The 19,987-nt window shown below is 65.5% G+C and overlaps 1 protein-coding gene across 1 annotated transcript in view; it reads right to left on the bottom strand.

The window, feature by feature from the left end:
- Positions 1–19,987, bottom strand: part of MACF1 (microtubule actin crosslinking factor 1) — a 143,250-nt gene that overhangs the window by 116,985 nt on the left and 6,278 nt on the right. The window lies entirely within an intron of this gene.

Genomic DNA, 19,987 nt, shown 5'->3' with positions numbered 1-19,987 from the left:
GTGTCCGAGGCTCGCGGGGAAAGGCCCTGAGGCAGGAGCTGGTTTTCCCCTTCCTCCTCGCCCCATCCGTGGGGTCGCACCCTGCCCCTCTCCAAGCGCCCCACAACACGCACCGAGCGCTTCCAGCTGCTGCGACCCCACACACCCCCCTCAAGCAGGGGATGCAGCTGGATGAGCCCTCTGGCAAATAAAGCTATTCAAATTTATGTGTTTTGTTTTAGGAAGACAGAGGTTAGGGGGGCGCTTCCGCAGACACCAGCAGACCTGCAGCTATAACAGCACCAGCACAGGGACCTGCTGGGAGCGCAGGGGCAGGCGGAGGGGACGCGGGAGGGGGGTGGCTGCTGGGGGAGCAGCGCTTTGGGGGAGCAGCAAGTGGCAGCTCCCATGGCCAGGGACAAGGCCACACAAAGAGAAGCCAGCACCAGAGCTTGGACATGCCCGGGGGGAGCTGTGCCCTGGGACCCCCCCAGCACCAGGACCCGGGGGCACCATCAGCCCCGCGGCGGGCTGAGGACAGAATCGCGCTTCATTCCACTCAATTTAATGCCCGTTTCCCCCTTTTCCTTTTAATGCTCCTTTTAATGGCCTGTTCTTGGCACGAGCAATCCCTTGAAGCTATTTCTTGCTGCGGCAGGAAACCGATAGCGGCTGTAATTCACCCGGCTGCAGGGGGTGGGAGATGCGGGGAGCAGGCGGCTGCTGCGATGGTTTTGGGGCAGACCGGGGGGGGCTCGGGGGGCCCCAGAAGCCCCCAGCAGGCACCGCACCCTGCGCTCGGCCGGGGGCAGCGGCACGAGGCCACCCCCAGCCATGGAAACGGCTCTGCACACACAAAACACCCGCGGCTAATTTTAGTTCCTTGCAAGGCGGCTCTTCCAGTTACGACTGTCGCCTCGGCCCGAAAAGGAAACGGGCGGGGAGAGCGCGCATCTCCCGGCCCCAGGAATCCGGGACGGGGGGGGGGGGCCGTGCCCCGCGCTCCCCGCCCCAAAGACACCCCCGTGCTTCAGGGGGGTGCCCGTGCCTCATCCCACACAGCCCCACGCGTTATTCCCCTTTCACTCCCCCGAGCACCACACAGCCTGGCTCTGCCCTGCAGCGGCGCGCCGGATCCCACAGCTACTGGCTTTCCTCCCGCGCTCCCATCCCAGACATCTGCAAAGCATCGCCAGGAGTCTAAAAATAAGATGACCCCCGCCCCGTTTGAACATAAAAACGTCTTCACGGGGATGCTGCGAGGCGGGTCCCATCCTGCCCCCCGGGGGGGCACAGACCTGCCCAAATTCTGAGCCCAGAGAGGGGCGAAACCACCCCACGCACCCCGTCCCCCATCCCCACGGCCGTGTCCTGGCCGCGGCAGGGCCCGGAGCTGAGTCACGGCTGGCTCAGGGCAGAGGCATCACGCAGGGGGCCGAGCCCCCCCTCGCCGTGCGCCTCCCCGGTGAGTAATGCTGCGCCGCGGCGGCTGCCGGCTCCAGCATCTCCTTATATGACTGGGGAAGTCGCCGGGCAGCGGCACCTCCGCGTCCCGCGCCGCTCGGGGCTCCGCACCCCGGCACCAGGGCAGGCGATGCCGTGGGGATGCTCCTCCGTCCCCCGGGTGCTGCAGCCTCCCGGGAGGCAGCGGAGGCCAGGCTGCCTCCGGCCAGGGGTGCGCGTCCAGCGGCGTGTCCCAGCCTCGGGGAGGTGGCAGCCAGGTGGCACTGTGGAAACGCCGAAGTGCTCGGCTCCGACAGCAACGAGACCAGAGCTGGCCCAAAAGCTGCTGGCACTGGGCATGGGAAGCACCCAGGGCCCCACAGGGCAGGGGGGCAGCACCCCGCTGAGCCCCTCCCAGGGCCCCAAAGGTTCACGTCAGCTTGCCCGCACCCCAGGGAGCCATCAGCCCTTTGTGGTTCTCCCGACCAGCCAAGCCCACAAAAATCCCCTCCATCTCCTACAGCAAGCAACGCTGGACAGGACAGGGGCTGCAGGCTCAACAGGGAGCTCTGGGAACCTGCCAGGAAGGTGGCGACAATGCTGCGTGGGTTTTCCAAAGGGGTTTCTGTGCTCTGAACAGGGAGGCGAAGGGGTGCACGGCCTGCGGGGTCAGCCCACGGCAGGCAGAGGACAGAGGGGACGGCTGATGGTGGTGCTGAGCACGCCCAAACGCGTGACCCTGGTACAAGACCCACGCTTCCTGCTGTGCTTCCTCTGTGATGCTTTTTCCTTTCTGTTGTTTTTTTCCTGTTTTCTGGGAGTTCCAAGAACAAATCTTGGTCATTTACAGCAGCAACTTGAAATTGGAAAGGAGCAAAAAAAACCCTCTGAGATCCAGGAGTTCTGGATCAGGGATCCCAAGGCGAATCACAGCTGGGCCCTCCTGGCACGGCCTGCTCCAAGGCAGCAGCGAGGAGCACGGGGGCGCAGCTCCAGCCGTGCCGAGGCACCAACCGAGCAAAGCCCAGGAGGAGCCGCTGCGCCCAAACCACACCAGTGCATCTCATCTCCTCTCACACACGAGAAAACCCAAAATATATCTGCTGTGCTCTGCACGGCTGCACCCCTCCGCTCCCAGCACCGCAGCGGGTGGGAGCAAACGCTGCTCAGAGCAGGCTCAGCCAGGCTCCACGTCTCCCCACGCCACGGGCAGCTTCTCCCGGAGGGCAGCCAGACCCACAGCATCACGCCATCAGCGCAGCCGTCCTTGGAAAGGGCGGCGAACACGGGCGCACCAGGCAGGCAGCCCGGCGAGACGCGGTGCTGGCCGCTGCGCGCAGGGCGCGTGCTCGCGGCGAGCTCCGGCCGGGCGCACCCGCGGCGGCAAGCACAGGCAGGGCCCTGGCGGGCGCGGGGCTCGCTCCACCCTGCCCTCGGCGCCGGAGCCCTGGGAGAGGGAAGCCAGAACAAAGATGATGTTTCTTCTGATCTGGGCTGTGAAAAACAAGGCGGAACGGGCAGGTGGCGGCTCCCGGCGCTGCCCAGCGCGGCCTCGCGGGACCGGCTCCTCCCCGGCGCTGCCTCCGCTTTGAACGCTGCTCCCGCTGCAGGTGAATCACCGGCTCCGGCCTGTGCGGGCAAAGCCTCCGGTTCCCCAAACGTGCCGGGCGGCAGCGGGAGCGTTCCCCGTGCTAAGCGTTTCCTTCGTGCTTTCATCACCCGGGAGCCCTCACGTGGCACCCGGCTGAGCCGGGAGGGACGGGGATGAGCCTGCGCCGTCCCCTGAGCCGAACTCGGGGCTGCAAAAGGTCTCAGAGGACGGGACTGGAAAACTTCCCTGGCAGCAACGCTTCTGTTAAGAGCCAACCCCACAAGTCCTGGTGGGCCTCAAGCAAGGGTTTTTTGTCCTGGGAGAGCTGCCCGTGCAGGGACCGAGGCTTCAGGTGCCCCGCCGTCACCTCCTGTCACTGCACGGCTCTCCAAGGGAGCTGCAGAGCCACGAGCTGGGCTGGACCCACGGATAACGGGAAGCCCGGCTCGGCCCAGGGCTGCTCAGCACCAGCCCTAGACTGAGGCCTCCAACCTGCAGCCGCACAGAGAGGGCATCCCGAGTGAATGTTTAACCACAACCACCTCTGCAGAGGGGCCCCGCTGGACGCGGCACGGCTGCGATAAGGGAGCCGCACCGGGAAGCCTCCGGCCCCGCCACGCTGTCGGCAGCAAAATCTGAGCTCCGAGGAACTCGGAAAAGGAAGTGCCGGTGATAACAACGGAGATGTTCCCCTTTCCAGCAGACGTCTGGGCACCAAAATAGTAATTATATCGCAAAAAAGACTTCCCTTCCCAACACAGACCTGCCTGTGCTGATGGGCCCTGTGACTGCCGCTGCCCCGGTCTGGGGGTGCTGAGCCAGGACCGGGAGCAGCGGAGAGGTGGGCATGGGCTGCAGGGGGGACGGCCCCGACACTGCCCCTGCGAGCAGGGGGTGGGAGGGCAGAGAGAAGCTGGAAGCAAACATTATGGCTGCTGGCTCTCATTCTGCAAAGCAAACAGCGGAGCTGAGCTGCCACCTGCTCACGGCTTAATCATTCCCCAGGAGCAAGGCTCGCCGTTAACCCTTGGGCTGGCACCTCCAGCCCGGGGCCTCAAGGGACTGAAACACCTCGGGAGGAGAGCGTTTGTTTCCCTTTGCATCTGCAGCGAGCCCGTCCCAGCGGGGCGGACAGGAGAGCTGCTCCCGGCCTCCTGCAGCTCCTAAACCAGAGCAGGAACAAGAGCAGCCGGCGTCCCCAGAGGCACCGGCACAGAACCCCAGCCTCCTTTTCTTGGTGAAACTCACTTTTTGGTGACCCAGATTCTGCAGCTTTCCACAGGGCCATTAGCTGCCAGCACTGCACCCTCCCCTCCAGCAGCCCCCCGTGACACAAGAGCCCCTCTCCAGCAGCAGGGTGCCTGACACGGACCTCAGGAGGTCCCCTCCAGCAAGGCCACCGGCTGCACAAGCTGGACGCATGCAATGCAGCATCCCATGGTGCTAGGATGGACTTCTGGAACCCCTCAAATGCTGCTTCCCAGCCCTCCCCGTGGCAGGAAACCAGGAACGTCACGCAGCATAGGTGCTGAGGGTGATCTCACCGCTCCTCTCCCCGTGCTAACAGCCTCCATCCACCCGCCGCCTGCCAGCATTCCCAGATTACCGCCGAGGCCGTCGGCCTGCTGCTGACGCAGCGGTTCAGGCACTGTCTCATCGCTTCCCACTTCTGAGAAGCCTCCCTGGGTTTGTCACCCCTGCGAGGGCGCTGGCAGGGAGCCGCGCTGGGCTTGCTCATCAAACAGTGCCGGGAACCTCGCGGCCGCTCACCCAGGCAGGCAGCGGGGGAGCACCAAGCCTGGTGCACCAGCAGCACGGCAGTGGCACAGGGCGGGAGGGAGCCAGGCCTACTGCTGGGCGAAGCAGGGGAACGGGGAGACCGCTGCCGGGGGCTTTCTCCGGGCGGGGGGCACGAAGCAGCCCCGGGGTCCCACCAGCACCACGGCCCCACTGCTCTGCCCCGCGTTCAGCTGCAGCCGTGGCTCGCCCGCACGCCCACGGGCCGCACGCTTCCACGCTTTCCCAGGGGCTTGTGCTGACACGGCGAGGTGGCTCCGTTCCCGGGACGGGGGAGGACGAGGAAGCCGATGCCATCTCCGGGTCCCTCCCTAGCCCTGCGGCCACGGGGACAGCACACCTCCGCGGAGCCGCCGTCCGCACGCTGGGTAAACACCGGCTCGGTGCTTCCCAGCACGCCCCGCTATCCGTGGGGTGCGACACGGGGACCGAACCCACAGCACGGGGCCGAGGCCGTGGGGGCAGCGAGCAGCCTGGGCCGGGGCCACGTCCTGCACCCGCTCCTGGAGGAACCCCCCCGTTGAAGCCCCAGCCCCGCTCCTCGCCCCTGCGGGACGCACGAGGCACGGCTCAGGGCTGGATGCGGTGCCCAGGACAGACAGACAGCCCCCGGTGGGACGGACAAACCCCGGCAGGACGCAGCGAGCCCCAGCCGCCGGCTCAGGGCCGCTCAAGGCCAAGCTCTGCGCTTCCCACAGCAGCTTAGGAAGCAGGAAAGCCAGCGGGGGGAGAGGCCGCCTGAATCAAAACCCCTTTTCTGCCGGCTTAACAAAAGGCCTGGTGTCTCCGCAAACAGGCTTGTTATTCTAACGCGAACCGAAGGCTTCTTGGCAGCAGGGGAAATACGAAAACGTTGGGCTAGCGGGAACTATCCGCGCTTTGTGCTGGGTGCGGGGGCCCGCGGCGCGTTTACACAGCGCTCCACGCAGCAGCCGGGCCCTGCGGGGCCGCCCCCAGCCCCACACCGATCCCCGTTTGCCCGCGAGCGGTGCTGCAAGGTGGGGAACGGGGGGAACCTGCACCAACCGTGCACCGCGAAGCCGCCCCACGCACAGGGCTTGACCGGCACCGGGGCACAAATCGGAACTACGGCAGCTCGTGGGACACGAGGTGTGCAAAGCTCCGTCTTAAAATTGAGGTCAAAGAGAGCCAAGCGGCGGATTCGCTCCTTTTCGTCTATAAATAGAGGGCAGGCAGACAACCTTGATCTCATCAGCTCTCCCAACTACACGGCGTGGAACAGGATTAGCGCCGGCAGGGAGGCGGCGGGTGGGAGCGCGGCGCTGTGCCCGTACCTCCAGCGGAGCCACGGGGGGGTCCCAGCACCCGGGGTGCTGAGGATGGGACCAGGACACGCAGAGCTCCCACCCCGCAGCCAGGGCAGCCCCATCCTGCATCCTGACCGGCCACCCCGTGGCTGTCACAGGACATTGTGACAGAGGAAGGAGGAACGTTGGAGCCAGAGGAAGGCCAACAACCCCGGAGTGCCCCAGGAGAGAGCAGCAGGACCAGTCACGGCCGCGCTCCGGCACTGGAGCCCTGCTCCTGCCGTGCGCGGCACCTGAGCACCCGGCCGGGGCTGGACGCGGCCATGCCACAGAACTGGTTTCAGCTCCAGCTGGTGCAGGCAGCCCCGTAACGAACCAGGCCTTGAAGTGCAGCCGCAGAGAGGAATTTGGGATTAGAAGAACAGGGGGAGGCAGGGGCCCGGGACCTCCGTTCCCTAGAGACCTGCTCTCTCCCACGGAGAAATTTAATCCCCACTAAAAACCGAATGAAATAATCCAGTTCCTAGCGTTCCTCTGCCTGCTTTGTTAAAGCACCAGCACGGCACCAGGCATCAGAGGTGGCCGCTGGATCCCACCAGCTCAGCCCAAGCCCTTAAGATGCTCTTAAGAGGGCTCAGCTGGACCTTCCAGGAGCAAAAAGCCATCTCTGGCTCTGCTGGATGTGCTGGGAGCACTACAGAGCCCCAGGGCCCAGCTCCCAGGACTGTCCCCACTGTCACCAGGGCCCGTGGCCGCCTGCCAGCCCGGCAGGGGACACGCATGAGCACTCCCCGCGCGCCCACGCCACTTGCACCCTGGATTTCATCCCTGCTCTGACAAACACCCCAAATGCCATCGCCACCCGGACACTTCACCCCTTGTCCCCGCTCGGCAGGGACATCCCCAGCGCAGGGAACTGAAACCCGCTCGGGCCCCCGCCCGCGGTGCCGAGGGCAGATGGTGGCCCCGGCGCCCTTATCACCCCCGGCCACCTTGGGCGGCCCCAGCGCGGGGAAACCATCACGTGAGGGGACGAAGGCAAACGGCAACGCGCGGGGACAGCCGCGGGCACCACGCCGGCACCAGGGCAGGGCTCGGCTCGTGCCGCCTGCTCCAATACCCTGTGCCTCCCTCCTGCCAGCAGGGCCGCCTCCTTACATCTACAAATCCCTGGTTCTTATGGCAGAAACCCACCAGGTCAGCCTGGGCCTCTGCCCCCCAGCAGAAGGGTCCCAGACGACCCCTCACCAGTCAGTCCAGGAGCAGCAGAAGGGACGGATTCCCCCTCTCCTGCACTCCAAAAGCTTGCAGGGGGCTCATTCCTACACCCCATGCCTCACCCACCATGCTACTGCTGTGTTTGCACGCAGCTGGGACAGGCAGAACCCCTCAGAGCCATTGCCACGGCCGTGCGGCACACAACCAGGGGCGTCACCACTACGAAGGCAGCCAGCGGAGCTGGGAACGCGTCCGGGGGTTTAGGAGCTCAGCAGCAGAAGCAGCACCGCTATTTTGTGGGTACTCTGCTAAACACAGCAGGAGCATCCCCCGCAGCCCCTGCTCCCAGCACGCCAAGTCCCGCACGGTGCGAGGCCTCCAGCTCCAACTGGGCACCTGCAGGCAGCTCCAGCAGCCGCACAGACCGAAGGGCACGAGAAGGTTTCTGCCGGAGAGCTGCTCCCTTCCAGGCAGGTGAGAGAGCACCAAGAGCAGCTCCGGCTGGACCGCAGCCCCCAGACCCAGCACTGCCATCACCGGGACCCTCGGCTGCTGGCAGGAGCAGCCCTGCAGGCACGGGTCACACACACGCCGGTACGGGAAGGAGCAGAGGTCCACTCGAGGATGCCCTGCCACGGGGAAAATCTGAGCTCGGTTCCCCTGGGGAAAGCGCGTGCCAACGGCAAGGTCAGATGAAGCAGGGAGATTAGCCCGAGCGCGCGGAGAAGGCCAAGAAGATGCTGGATTTTATCTGGCTGCCAAGTAAACAACAAACTTCTGAGAAAGCGAAACCAGCCGTCGTCATGCCACGGATAAAATTAACCCAGCAATAAATTTGTAATCAAATGGGTTTCCTGAGCCGAGCCCAAGGCTCTCGTCACCTTGGGGCCGTGACCGCCTGCTGCCCAGGGAAACCCAAGGCAGGAAGCTCTGAGGCCAGGCGGGGTGACCCACTTTATCTCATCCGCTCCCCAAAATGACCCCGGCTCGAGAGCACGAAGCGCAGCCGAGGAGAAGCCCGTTTCCCTTCCACCCAGGGCCGAGCCCCGGGGGCAGCCCCCAGCAGCATCCTTTGTCCCCGGCCCAGGGGAAGGGGGGCAGCACCGCACGGTCCCCACGGGGGGACAGGACGCCCTCCAAGGCCCCCCCCGGGCCGTGGCACGGCTGCTGGCACTCTGCCGGGGGTCAGGGCACTGCACTTGCACACCCAGCATTTACATATGAAACGGCCCCAGCTCCAATATCCGCTGCTGCCTGCACCTCCCTGGGGAGCTGAATAGAGATGGGGGGAGGCAGGGGCTGAGAATCCTCTCCGGCAATAAAACCTTGCTTTCCACCAGCTTTGTCCAAGCCCGCAGCTCGAGGGGAGCCCGCCTGGGGCTGCTTTCGGAGCCGAGGAGCACACTCAGCCGCAGCCAGCGCCAAGGCATCGCAGCGACGGGCACGCCGCAGCCATCTCCACACCAGCAGAGCCGAGCCCTAACCGCACCCGGCGTCTGCACAAAGGCGGGCGCCTCGTCCACGCTCGGGGAAGCGCTCAGCCAGCGCCAGGGGCTGCCCGTGCCACTCGGAGCCTCCTCACCCCCCGAGGACCCTGATGCCCCCCCACCCCTGCGCACAAAGGGGCTCCCTCCCCTCTCCCAGCTCCTGAATTAAAAGCTGCAGAGGGCTGCGGTAGGTGTGGTTGGTGAGAGAAAGCGAGCCGGCATCGCCCCGGAGAGCCCAGCAGACGCTGGTGAGATGCAGGCAGGGCTTTGGGCAGCACCTGGAAAGGGACGAGCTGCCCCATCAGCTCCAGCAGCCTCGCAGTGACTATTAACGGTGTCATCTCGGCTGCTCGGCATGCAGCGCTCGCAGACAGGAGGGAAAGTCGCAGAGCTGCAGCTGGAGACAGGGCACAAAACCTCCACAGCCCCAGACCGAGGGCGGGAGCTCGCTGACACCGGGGCTGCCTCATGGGGACACCGCGGGCACCCAAAGCACGGAGCAGATTCTGGCCAGCCATGTCCGCCCCTCCATCGCAGCCAAGCCCAGACCCCGAGCAAAAGCCAACCCAGAATTAAGCCAGCAGCGAGGGGCAGACCGCGGGCGGTGGGTAAAGGGAGCACCCGAGGGGATGAGGCTGCTCCAGCACTGAAGACACGGGGACAAACGTGGCCAGGGGCCGGAGCCAGCCGCCTCCCCGGCACGGCGCACAGCGACACCAGCTCCTTTTACATTGATTCCCCGTGCCAGCTGCAGCAAGGCTCACGAAAAATGTATGACGGACGCTGCGCCTGCGTAAGAAAGTGAATTATATTACTCCCGGACACGATAGCTCAGGGCAGCTGTCAGGCACGGAGCAGCCCGGGAGCACCGGGATTAACCCCCCGCACCAGCCCCGCTCGGCGTCGCCGGCAGGAGGGTGGGGAGGCCGCCGGGCGGCCGGGTGACAACTCCCTTGGCTCCCTGCTAAATTAAACATCGAATCGATTCACCTCCGTCGCGCGGCAGGATCAGCTGGTAGAGCCCAGCTGCACCACGGCAGCGCTGTGAGGAGCAGCAGGTCAGTGAGTGCTGTTAGATGACAGGTGACGCCATCCCAGCTGCTTTCTCCTTTCCCCTCCCACGGCGCCGCCCTTCCAGCGGGCGAATCCCAATACCTGCCCGCAGCAGGATGAGGCCAGCTGCGAGTCATTGAGCAAAAAGCTGCTCCGAGAAAAGGGGGGAAATAAAAAAAAAAAAGCCCATCACAGGCTCTTAAGAGCCACCGGGAGCAGACCACTGGAGGCAGAGGCACCAGGGAAGGTAACATTGCCAGAGGAGAGCAAGGTGCTCCGGGTGGAGGGGCTGCACCAAGACGAAAGCCACCGGATCCACCCCAATGCCCCGGCAGAGCCAGGCTCCTGCCGTGCCGCAGCAGAGCCCGCAGCGACGCCGAGCCGCCCTCCTGCCCTCAGCCTGCCCGCAGCCAGGGCTCGGAGCGGGGCCGGCCGCCCTGCCAGCCGCCAGCCGCGCGATCAGGTGTCGCAACCAGCTCCCCGGGGAGAGGCAGGGGAAAGCAGAGCGGCAGGGAAAAGGGTTTGGGAATGGAAGAAAGGGGGGAAAAAAGGGAAAAACAGACCGGTCTGCACGCAGGTGCTGCCAGCCCCTACCCGCAGCAAGGTGCCGCTGCGCACCCACGGCCAGGCGCTGCAGAGACGAGCACCTGCACCCAAGCCACAAGAGCTGCAGTCAGGTCCCCTCCCCACAAAGGGCTGATTTTGAGCTCAATTTCTTTTTCTATTGTTGTTTGCAAATCAACTTCCACTTCCTGTGCTCAGTACAGCGCTAGGCTAGCCATCACGGCTTGCTTTGTGCCCAGATATGCTGCTAAATGCCCAAAGCAAAGACAAAACAGGGAAGTGAAGCAGAGCCACGGAAAGCACGGCCTCTCCCAGGCGCCTGTCCGCAGAAAGGCCACGTCTGTCTCCACGGGAGCCGGGTACAGCTCAAAGTCCCCGGAGGATGCAACGAGCAGGGCTGTGCCGGAGCCTGAGGAAGGGCAGGGGAGCAGCCGGGACCCCCACGGGCAGCGCCGGGACCCCCACGGGCAGCTCCCCACCCCGCCACGGAGCACGGACGCAGCTCGGTAGCAGCTCTGCCCCCCAGTCCGAGGGGTGCTGGCATACCTTTCAGGGTGCTGAGGCCATCCAGGAACTTCTTGTACTTGTCCACGTTCATCGTCCTGCCGGGCTGCCCCGCTGCTCAGCTGGGAGGCATCGGGGCGACGGCACCCTGCAGCCACCCGCGCTCGCCCTGCCGCCGCTGCCCTTTGGCCGCCCGCGGCCCAGCCCTGCCTCTCCTTATTCGATGATCTCTGCTCAAACCTCCCCCGGCCGAAGCCACCCCCCTTTTTGCAAATGAGCCGGCAGCTCCCGGCGGGCACCCCGCAGCCGGCTCCCACCACCTGCCCCCCGGGCTGGGGGTCCCGGGGATTGTGTGTCCCGTGGGTATTTCGGGCAAGGAGCTCAGCGCGGCGAGAACGCTGGGAGGGGAACAAAAAAGCCCTGCAAGACTTGCAGGCAGGACAGCAGCAGACAGGAAAACACCTAGTGAACCACAAACACCACCTGGGCTGCCCCAAAAACCAGGTGCCCCACGAAGACCCCACGGCGCCGGGCTCCCCGAGGCCTCGATGCTTTGCTCACACCCGGCCCTGGCTCTCCACGTGCCACAAGGAGCCGCGTGCCACCTGCGACGCGGTTACAAAACCCCAGAGGAGATTTACTTGTTTTAAAAGTTGTGCTGGCAGCACTAACCAGCCCAGCGTGATCCGACAGCAAGGCGGCCGCACACGGTGCCTGCCCCGTGGTGGAAGGCGCCTCCACCGGGAACGGCACTGCTCTTCTGGCAAATTAAGGACTACTAATTTAACGAGAAGCCGCGCTGGGGAGCCCCATCCAAGCACGGGCAGTGCTTTTGGATGTGCCTTTGCTCGGGGAGTTGACACCACCACATCTTGGTGTCCACCGGCAGCAGTGCTGGCTCTGCAAAGCGAGCGGCGGGTGCGCGACACGGGAGGGAGCGGTGGTGAAACGCAGCCCTCGCGGTGGCGGATTGCGTTGTTCTGCTAGCACCCGTCCAAAGAGATTTCAGCAGGTTGAGCAAGACCCACCGCACAGCCCTTGTAGGATCTGCCCGGCTGAGGTTTGCCAGGACCGGCACCTCCCGGCAGGGCTCGCACCCACCATGGGCGCCCCTGTGCCAGATCCCGGCTCCCCGCCAGCCGCAGCCCGATGTTCGGGGACAGCGTGGGTGCCCGTCCCCAGAGCGAGCAGCACCCTGCGCCGATCCCCACGTCACCCACACCCGTCCATGGAAGCAGTTTGCCCAGCCAGGCGACCACGAGCAGGACGCGGGGACCCGCTGTGCCGGCGGCCCCGCTCCTCGCAGCGCCGCAGACGGACGCGCACCTCTCCGGGGATGGACGCGCACCCGGGCGTATCGGTTTCCTTTCCCAACCAAGCAAGCTCCGAAGGCCAGTTGCCACTTTTGCTCCCGACAGCTGTTTGTCCCGGAACACAAGAACCAAAATTGCTCCCAGCTCTCCGAGGGGGACGGCGGCCTTGGATTACACCTCTCCCCCCCGGCACAACCTGCACCCACAGCCCCCCACCGCCAGCTCGGCACAGCCAGGGCAGGGGTGATGCCAATTTTGGGGGAGCCCAGGGGATTTATCGACCTGCAGTTGGGACAGGAGCTCATTCATCCTGGCGAGAGGAAGCAGACCTGACCGCCGGTGTGCGGCCACGTGGAACAGCCCATGCACGGCCGTGCCGGGCTCTGCCAAGGATCTCCACGCACAGCTGGAGCCAGAAGCGCTTCATCGGCACCGCGCCTCGACACAGCCTCCACCTGCACGCACACCACGGCCCTCTGCAACCCCCACACCCAGGGACCCCCCGGCTGCCTTCAGGCAGAGCAAGGAGCAGAGTAAAGTTGCTGCAAGAAGCCGAGCTGTCACCACTAAAAATAGCACAATGGAATTTTCCTCTGGGGGAAAAAAAAAAAGAAAAACAACAAAAAAAGCGCTGCTTCTTGCTGACAAAGGGGCTGCGAGAAGGGAACCAGGAACACGGGGCAGAAAGCAGGGGGGCAGCCTCCTCCAGGGCCCCGCTGTCCCCAGCCACCCCGCAAAGCCCCTGCTGCCACAGGGGGACCCCATCCCCTGCAGGCTGCGCGAACGCCCCCCAGCAGCGGCACAAAGCCGCGCCAGCACTCAGCCACCTTCCCTCCATCACCCCCGTGCCAAGCGCTGGAGCGGGGAACAAAGCCCAGCGAGAGGCAGCAGGCGATGCTGCCAGACCAGCTGCTGAGCGGCCCCGTTTCATTTATTTTCATTTATTTTCATTCCTTCCTGGGAAAGGGGAGAGATCGGACACCAGGCCCAGCAGGCAGGCTGCCGCTCCAGGGGAACACAAACCCCAGGCACAGGAGGGGACGCAGCGGGCTTGGCCACTGCTGTTGATGCCCTGGCTCCTGCCAGCACCCGTGGCTGTGTCCCCAGCCCCGACACCTTTTTTTGTCCTTCTGGGGAGACAAAAGCAGGGGTGAGCCGTGGCAGCCAACCCTAGTGCCTGCATCCTCACCCCGTGGGGCTTGCAAGAGGAGGAACGCCGAGTCCCTCTCCTCCCACCCCGATGGCGATAAGGAGGAGCAGATCTGACGCCTGCCAGATCCGTTTCCAGCATCCCGGCTCCTCTCCCTGCCGGGAACGCCAGGAATCCCCGGCCCGTGGCGGATCGCTCCAGCTGGCCCGGAGCTGCACGGCCGGCACAGGAGAGCCGGCGGGGACGGAGCACGGAGGGAGCCCGCAGCTCCCGGGACGGCCGCCGTGCCCCAGCTGCCTGCCTGGCCGCGGAATCCCAACCTCTCCAGCCCAACAACTGCCCCTCGCAGCAAGAATCCCAAGCATCCCGAGCAGCCGGAGAGGATGAAATGTCTCCACGTGCAGCGTCTGGAGCCGCCCGCGTTGAGACCTTTGCGTGCTGGCTGTCACTGCCAGCCGTGCTCCCGCCGCAGTGCCCGGCGCAGTTTCGCCCCGAGGTGCGCACGAGCCGCCTGCACGTGGGGCAGGGACCTGCTGCGGGGCACAGCAGCTCACACCCTGCTAAGGACGCCGCCAGAGCCAGGGCACAGACGCACGACCCGCTGCAGTGATGGGAACAAGCCCGGGGCACGTTTGTTTTCCTGCAGCAGGAACGTGGCCATCACCGCACGACCGTCACATCAACCAGACGGCCTCCAAACCGGGAGCACAGGCTGGCTGTGGCCACGAGCGTGGTGAGGAGGTGCGTCAAGGTGCTCCGGCACCGCTCGCCTGCCTGCAGCCCACCTGAGCAGGGCCGCTGTGCCCGGCCGGGGCAGCGCAGCCGACAGCCGGGGCCTGGCCTGGCCGGCACGAACGGGAGGAGCTCCCTCTGCACGGACGCCTCTTGTAGCAGAACTGCCCAAGGTCAGCGCAAGCTCCGCTGGCGCAGGAGCCCTCGTATCCAGCTTCCCGCAGGGAAAAATAAGCTGCTGGCAAAGGCATTTCTGGAGGGCCAGAACAGCAACCTGCTGCGGACGTTTTACCGCGACTGATAAGAAAAGACAGGAGTTGTACCCTTAACTGAGCTGGAGAGAGGCACAGGGGAGGGACGTGGCAGAGGGGGACTTTGCCCTTCTGCCCCCACGAACAAACGGGTTCAGGGTCTGCGTCCTGGGCAAGTGAGAGAACGGCCAGGAGAGGAGGGAACGAGGCGGTGCAGGGGACACGGGGCGAAACAGCATCCTCTGCCAGTGGGAGGCTGGCAGAGCTTCCCACCCTGAAAAATGCTCCATCGGCCACTGTCCTCAAGGCCTGAGCTGGGGAAAAACGAGGCACAGGCAGGAGAGGAGACGTGCCCAGGGATGGAAGCAGGACCAGGGCCCCACCACAGCAAGGGACAGCTCCTGCCCGTGCCACGAGCGGGGCAGGCAGCGCACGTGGCCCCGTGGCCCCGGGCAGGGGACTGTGAGCGCACCGCAGGGCAGCAGGAGCAAACAGGAAATGAGAAAAAGAGGCAGCCAGGTTTAATTCACAGGGAAACAACAAGGAACAGTCATTGTGCCCTCGCAGAGCCCCAGCCAGCAGCCCAGAACCGACTGATCTGGGTTGCTGATAAAACAGGGGAAATTAAGGGGCAGGTGGGAACTCCTGGCGCTACAACGCTGCGCCTGCGGGGACCCAGCGTGCGCAAGCTCCTCGTCCCAAGGCACACATCCCCTGAAGCTGCAGGCTGCCCCATCACCGTGGCTGGTTCCCTGCTCACATCTCTCCCTGTCCTGGGGGGCACCGGCCCCCCCCTCCGCAAGCAGCACCCCGCTCCTCGCCTGAGATCTCGGGGGCCACCTTGCCCAGCAGCTTCCCCACGCCGCCCCTTCCAGGAACCGCGGGGCTTATCTGCCCCAGAGGCAGGGGACACCTCGGACCACATCCGAGGGCTCACCTCGGCACGGCCCCGGCCGGGGACACACCAAATCTGGGGGCCCAGACCCCACGTGGCCGCCTCGCCCGCAGGAAGCCTGCGCTGGCGATCCCCTGCCCCGGCCCCCGAGCCGGATGGGATTCATCCGCATGCAGAAAACCCCACGACGTGGGCTTGGAAGCGAAACTTCCCAGCTCATTAACACAAACATCCTCTGCACACGCTGCCTTCTGGAGGGAGCGCTCCCCAACAGGGCTTCCCCCCCCGGCCTGGAGCCGTTTGCACATCCCCAAGCCCTGGCTGCAGGCCCGGTCCCCCCAGACAAGCCAGGGCAGTGCCGAGACATGAAATCTGGGGCTTCCAGCACGGCTGGAGGAAGGAAGGAAGGAAGGAAGGAAGAGGAGCTGGAGGCCAGCACTCCGCACACGCTGCAAGCCCAGCTGCTGGGGCCGTGGGACGTGGACTTCCAGGGCAGCACCGGGCAGGGACCAGGTGCCCTCGGGGACAGGGGTGCAGGGATCAGGACCACCGAGCGCACAGAGCAAGGGCAGCACGCTCCTGCTCGCCCTGCAGCACGTGGCGAGGAGGGGAGCCGGTGCACACATCCTGCCCGCGGAGCCCCGCTGTGCACGGCCGCGCTGGGCAGGGACACGCAGCGCAGGGGACGGGAGGCCCGGCCCCGTAATTACGGCTCCCACCACTCCCCAGCCATCACGCCCACCGCCGCCACCCCTCCTCGCCCCGCGGGCAGCTCTTGCCTCACCTGCCCTGCAAAACAGAGCCGGGCTGCCAGGATCCGGCCCTGCCGCAGATCCCCACGAGGCGCTGGGCGCCGTGAGCCCCGCACCCCCCCGCACCATTTTAAAGACCCGCCGAGAGGCACGGAGCCGGCACCAGGCATCAGCCGGCCCTGCCCTCGTGCTCCCCGCCACAGGCACGCGGCAGGGGCTGCTGGCAGAAACAACCCCCGGGGAATATTAACGAGGATGCGTTTTGCTCCTTCCCCGGGATGCGATGGGTGCAAGCCGACAGTGCCCCGGTCATCCCCACCAAACAGCGGTGCCGGCGGTCACAGCCCCTGCCCAGGGCTCAGAGCAGGGGCTTCAGCTCACCCCACCGCCACCCCAGCACTGAGCAGAGCCCCACGGCTCAGGAGGAGCTGGAGTGCTCCCGCAGAGACAGGAGGGACTGGGAACCAACGTCCCCCAGCGTCTCCACAGGGCGGATTTTATCTGTTTTAGGTGCGTACAAAGGGATCAATCACCCCGGTATTCAAACAATGCTGTTAGAACACTTCCAGGAATGAGCAGAGAAAAAAAATAAATCCTCTTTTTATGCTTCTCCCTGGGAGACCGGAGCGGTTTCTTCCTGCTGGCATCAGCCCTGGTATGTCCATTGCAGTCTAAACTTAGTTGACACGAACGAGACCAGCCTGGGAAGGAGCTTGGCCGCAGACCAGCAGACGGAGGTCGGAGATCTCAGCCTTACCGAAGCCGAGCCGAGGAAGAAAAGGCTCCAAGGCAAACTGCCACAAACGGTGCCACGACACCTAAAAAAGGAGCAAGAAAACACTTCGGGCTGCTCTCCGAGCGCCCCGGCCTCTGCAGGCCCTCCAACCTGCTGCTGAAATGAGATCAAAGGCTCCCTGCGCCAGGTACCGGCGCGGCACGTCCTCGCCCCCAGCGGCGCCCGTGCCGGAGGTGACCGCAGCGGTGACCGCAGCGCTGCCGCCCCATGCTGGCAGCGACGGCTCCGGGCTCCCCGGGGGGCTTCTCCCCGGACCAGCAGCAGTTCCCCTGGAAAACAGCAGAGAAGCAGCGAGGAGCAGCCGGCAGCCCCCCCATGCCCCACGGCAGCGCTCAGCCCGGCTCGCAGAGCCACGGCCGGGGTTTCTGAGCAGGGCGACATGAATCGATGCAATTTCAATCGCTGCCAACTGCGTGGAACAGGCTTTGGGGCCGGGGGCCGGCCACAGGAGGGAGGCCACGAGCCTCCCGGCCAAGCGAGCCTCCGCCAGGCACGGGAGAGGAGCTCGGGAGGCGCCGTCACGTGCCGGCGATGACGGTGACTCCGCTGCAAAGGCAGCAGAAACCTGGCCAGGCAAGGCAGGGTGGGTCCTGCCACCAGAAAAACCACCAGCTTCATTTCCCTGTTGTCCAAAACAAACGCGAGCAAAACAGCATCTTGCACCACGAGCCCGGGTTCCACCTCAGCCACAAACACGAGCCGCGCGGGCAGGCGGCTCCAGCCAGCCCGGCAGCAGCCCAGGCACCGCGCCACCTCCCTGAGAGCCCCTGGGTGTCCGGCCCCCCTCAGCACCAGGGAGGTCAGCACCTCCCTGTGCCTCCCAAAACAGCGTCATCGGGTCCAGTGGTGGAAATCCAACGGGCCCAGGGCAGCCGGAGCACTCCGGGAAGGAACCAGGGGAGCAGCGCAGGAGGACACGCGGACAGCACACAACGGAGCTGCCCACAGCAGCACCCTCAGCCGGGCGGCAGCGCCCAACCTCCCCCTCCCGGGCGATGGAGAGGAAGAAGAAGGGCTTCCTCCCGCAGCGAGGACTCACCGCCACGCCACCCGTCCCGCCGGGGCGCTGGCAGGCTGCGGAGACCTCGTGCAACCCGCTCATCACCACCAAGGAATGATGTTTATCTTAGCACAACGGCATCGCAACGGCAGCTGCCCCGTGGCAGGACGCGGCCCCGCGCAGCGACGCAGGCGGTCGTGGTGCTGATCCCCGCCGCCAGGAGCGCTGCCTCCAGCCCGAGACCCCCACACTGGGGGGTAGGCAAGACCCGGACATACGACCTTCAGTTACGTTTCATGTAGCAGAAGATAAGACTACTGGGGAAAAAAAAAGCTGCTTTGGAGATGGCCAGGAGCAGCCGGGCTGCCTGCCGCAAGGAGGGCTCCAACGCGCTCTGCTTCATCCACGCCACGGTCCTGCCCCTGCTCTCCCCCAGCCCCGGGGCAGATGTCCCCTCCCTCGCACCAAGTGAGCTCACGCGGCCGTGCTGACACGCCACCACTGCTGCCCCCGTGCAAACACGTCGGGCCACACGCGTGGCACCGTGGGGAAGGAAGAGAAGGCAAAGATGGGTGGGAAGGGGATTCTCTGATGCTAACTGCAAACTTCTACCTCCGACCCCCCAAATCAGTTAATTATTTGGAAGAAAGGATCTCACCAGGGTTGATTAGTTAATGGTTAAAGTGTTCTGAGCACTGAAAGCACGACCTATACCTGCATGGGGCTGGCAGCACCGCCCGCAGCCTGCGCTGCTGGCAGGCTCTGGGGCTGCTGCCCACGGGGCCGAGCTCGGCCTCACGATTTCCTGCAGGGACGTGGCGTGCCTGCACCCTCCTGCCAAACACGGGGACGTGGCGTGTGCTGGGAACAGAGGCCAAGCCTGGACACCAAGCCACACGACACCAGCGGGGAGACGGGCCAGGGCTTTCCCTCCTGCTCAGAGCCCTCGACCTGCTCCGCCACCGCAGCAGCATCCCAGGGAATGACCCGTCCCCAAAACCTCCGCCACCACTCCCTGCTTCAGCTGGGAGGCGCGACGCTGGGAGTGCTGCACCGCAGCCGCCGCCTGCACCGTTCTCACGGGCACCGTCAGCAGCGCCGCTGCACGTCCTGGCATGTGCCACAGCATCACCATCCGGCGATGAGGCAAGCGGGGCTGGGAGCCGCGCCACGCCGAGCCTCCTGGGTGCGGCCCCGCCGCGCTGGGACGCTCACCGCTGGCTCTCGGCAGAGCCCCAGGTCCCAGAGATGTCCCGTGTGAGCCCCAGGAAGCTCGGCTTTTTCAGCTACAGGTGCCTGGATCCGTGCAGGACAGCACAGCTCAGGCGGTGTGCTCCCCCCGAGGACGCAGCGCACCCCGGGGTGCCAAGGCTTCGCAGCGCACTGCGAGGAGGCACCCGAGCCCACGCAGCCCCCGGCTCCCGCTCTGCTTCCCGGCCCCGTTCCATCCGCCCCCGCCGGGGACTGGGGCACCACCAGGGCGGGCAGAGCCCCCCGCAGCAGCACGGAGCCGTGCCCCCGTGCAGCGCCCACGCTGCTGGTGCCAGCCTCTTCCACCAACCTGCGCGGGAGCAGTCCGGCTGCGAGCAGCGGCGCTGAAGCAGAACACCTACCTGACACCCAAATCACGCTCAGCATCTCGTCTGCCTACAGTGGGAGTCTGATAAAGAAAGAAATCGCGGGGATCTGCCATCTGGTTAACCCCTGCTCTTCAGCTCGAGACGAGCTCTGTAGCCGGGAAACCAGCGCCCACCGCACCAGCTCCGGGGCCCTCCCCGGTCTGGCTCTAAGCAGAGGCCCCACTGCTCAGATTCATTTTTAAAGCTGGTTTTTAACCAAACAGCTCCACTCACAGAGGTGACCCCCGCACATTTCAGCGGCTCTCACTGCAGCTCCCAGCTTGAGCAAGGCCACACATCTTCCCCGTGCTCCCACCCCAAGGGTCAGTGCTGGCAGCACCGGGTCCTGCGCACGGTGGCCCTCCATGCCCGACCCGTTTCAGCGCCCGCTCTCCGTTCCTGCGGGATTAGCAGGACGGGAGGACGAGCCAGGGGAAAGCTTGTTCTGGGCAGGAAAAACTGAACCCCTCATAGGGCTGCAGTGGGGGAGCGGGGAAGAGGCAGCGCCTCCAGCAGCCCGGAGCCAACAGCCCCAACCCAATGCTCCCAGCCGGCCCCACAGCGAGCGCGGGATG

Source organism: Anser anser, assembly GCF_964211835.1.
Source record: "Anser anser genome assembly, chromosome: 24".
In the NCBI taxonomy this organism is placed as follows: Eukaryota; Metazoa; Chordata; class Aves; order Anseriformes; family Anatidae; genus Anser; species Anser anser.
Note: the sequence above shows the minus strand (reverse complement) of the source record. Positions and strands in the feature narration are given on the sequence as shown.